Genomic DNA, 3,626 nt, shown 5'->3' on the forward strand with positions numbered 1-3,626 from the left:
TTAATAATGAAGAAGTACAGGGGATGTGTACGTACGGTTGGTGAAATCACGTCTGAATACTGGCTACTCGCAGGGCTCGTATATAGTCCTATCCCTCTCTAACCAGATCCCTGGCGGACTACGTTGTTGGTTCTCACAGTCCCAGGGGGCCTTCTACAAGATGTGCCTTTGGTCGGTGCGGGGTGTCGTAAAATGACCAAGTATACCCGCAGCCGTCTTGTCATAGTGCCAATATCTGATTCGTAGAATCTACTGCGCTCCGAGGAGGTCTCACAGATATCTTACCGGTTCGGGTTTGTCATCTGGCCGTTGGCAGACGCTGAGACTGTTGCTAACGTTTATAGTATTGCTCCCCCAAGGTTTTATGTACAGCAGTGACATCATCTAGCTATTTACGTGTTACCACAGGACATCGATGCTGTGTATTATGACTATGTGTAGGGGCGGAGTAGAGGGGTCCGTACGTAGCACAACCATATTGTTTCCAGTTTTCAACATTAGAACGGCGTTAGCACACATCACCGTATGGAATTTACAACGAATGGCGAATTATTATTTTATATATGAGTTCTTACTGAATCGAAAAATTATTATTTTATTTCTCAAGACATAGTATTTTTTTGCTGTACTTCATAAAAAAATTATAACCTTTTTTTGTATTTTCTTGTTTGAACCGAAAACCTTGGGTTAGCTTCAATACTTTCACTATTTTAAGTATTTTGACCACCTTTTTTAGTATAACGACGACCCCCCCCCCTCAATAAATACAATTTTAAATTGGAACGTCTATATCTTTATTAGTTTTTATTGTTTAGATAAGTGAACAGTGCAACTTCTATCCATATATCTACATATACGCCGCTTAAGTTATCTTAGTCCTCTACTTTAGTTTTATTTATTGTATAACATTTCATTTTTTGATTGACAACACGTCTTGAAAATGGATAAAAAAAAGTCCCTCTTGAGATGCAACTACCTCAGTAGAAATATAAAGTTAATTAAGACATTGTCAATGATTTTATTTTATTATAACGTTTATAAACATACAACAGTGTATACTTGTAGTTAAAGTTTTTACGAAATTTGAAAATTAATTAACTTTTAGATATTCATAAAACTTTTTACAAAATCGATTTTAGATTTTGGTGTGACTCTTAGTATTAGCTTTTTGTATTTAACCATAAAATGTTATTATTAGTAATTAGTTTGAAAATATATTGCTGTACTAATGAACAATTTGGAAAAAAATGAAAAGGTAGGTTCTATTGCCGTGTTGAATGTTTATATAAATTATTAACTCAATTGATAAAAAAAAAAATACTGTTATAAGTAATGCACCTGTATATGTAGTTTTTACCACGAAATGGTAATTATTATTTTTTCATAATATCGTCGGTTGAAAGATCAACTGACACAACCCTCAAAAACCAAATTTTACAGGGCAAACTAAATAATAATAATTTCGTTCTAAATAAATCTTTTTGTGTTAGTTTTTCTTATTGTAAGACTCTATATCTTGTAATTCTATGTGTGAATTGAATAAAAATAATGCACATTTTATTCATAATTTAATCAATTACCAAATTAGAGGTATTAGTTGGATATTTTAAGTGACCGGCTAATATAAAAGTCATTGTGGGTTACATGATATGCCATTAAGGGTTGAATCTGTTGTTTACACTATTTTGCAGAACTAATGAATAGTGTCCAAATAACGTAACCATCACCCGATGGCGGTAAAATTATTTTGTCTTGGCGGTGCCGCCCTGGTGGCGGTAAAATCGTGTTCACCTTCAGACAATGTGTGATAAACTCCAGTGTGGTAACGTTAATAACAATAATAATGCTATAATCAATTATATTAATTTTTATGACAACCATGCATGGTTGTATATTTCGACCATGATTACAACGACAAACACGTTATCACACTTAATATTTGGTTGGGTTGCGTTATTTGGCTGGTAAAAATGTGATATTTGGCTTAAATACCGAGGCTTACATTGATGCTTACATTACTTGACTGACTGGAATAAATTGTGAATTGTTCTGATTCTGATTGGTGATGTTATGGCTTACGTTAATTGGCATTATTAACATAATTTTGTTTATAAGGGTTGCGTCATTTGAGTTGAAAAAAAATACAATTTTATACCAGAAATAAGTACTCATTTGTGGGTTACAATATTTGGCCAGAATGTGTATAAATGTGTCGGACGTTTCAAGAATAATATTCAATAATAACCTCACTTTTAAAAAAAATTAGTGTTACGTCAGTTGACCTTTTCACGGACAAATTTTATGAGTCATTTTAATTGTTTTATTTTATATGGGTATATAAAATTGTTATTATGTAAGTCGACATGTTTCGGACTAGTTTTTTGTACACTAACCAGTAGTGTCAGTACTTAGGTTAGGTAAAACAAGGCACGGATCTAGAAATTGAAAAGGAAGGTGCGAAAATATTAACTTCAAGTACGAGTAGGTACATTTATTTTATTTAGATTAGGTACATATAGTATTTTAATTTTGAAATCACAGTTTTAAAAAAAAAAAACATATACTATAATATTATCATACTGATAGTTATTATTTTATAAATATTTTTTTTTCTGGAAATGTTATGTTTCAATCTTTATTTTTTTCAACTATGTTATTTGATATTAATATTTAATTTTAGGTAAACGTTAATCGTTTCTGTTTTATTATCCGTTATCAGATTTCAATCGTTTATTATTTATTGGTATGTTATCCGTTATCGATTCCAATCGTTTTTTTGTATCGATTAACGTTCTACTCGTAGCGTTATTAAAACATTTTGAACTGTTTTAAATTCGATCGAACAAAGCCAACAATTTAAAATTTAGAGCCTCTTTGCCATAACACACTTACCTACATATAAATTATTTACTCAGGTGAACAAAAAACTACTAAAAGATACATGTACGGTTTTAAGATGAATTGCAAATTATTATTTCACACATGTGTTGTAACTGAATCAACAACTTATTATGAACTTTGATTATTTTCAAGACAGAATATTTTTTCCTGTATTCCATACAAAAATGTTAAACTTAATAATTTCTTATTTGAACCGAAGATAAAACACCCTTTTTTAGTGACGACACTAAAAGAAGGAATTTGAAATTTGAACTTATATGGTTTTTAGTTTTTAATGTTTAGATAAGTGGAACGGAGTGTTATATTATCTACATATTACTATTATTATTTATTTTCAATTAAAAAAAAACATTTTAAAGATATACGAGGAAATTGATACTTATTAAACATGACATTGTACATAAATGTTTGTCTCCGTAAGCTGAGCTTGTTATGGAGACAAGGATAGTTTCAAAAGTATCTTGACCTAAAGTTACTAATCTAATTATATATAATTAAGGGGATTGGTGGCAGTAATTTCCTGTCGTTCCTATCATACGCGCCACATAAGAATTTAGACGTGTTTTTTGTCCAACGTACCGATTGATATGGTGAACCGATAAAAATTCTGAAAATAAATTTGTAATTGTCAACCAGTCTACTTGAGATCGGTCAATCTACATTTTTGATTTTTTGATTTACACTTTTCCAAAAAATGAGATATGAAATTTGTTAAATTACTCGCA

This window comes from Acyrthosiphon pisum, chromosome A1 (assembly GCF_005508785.2).
Source record: "Acyrthosiphon pisum isolate AL4f chromosome A1, pea_aphid_22Mar2018_4r6ur, whole genome shotgun sequence".
NCBI classification, from domain to species: Eukaryota; Metazoa; Arthropoda; class Insecta; order Hemiptera; family Aphididae; genus Acyrthosiphon; species Acyrthosiphon pisum.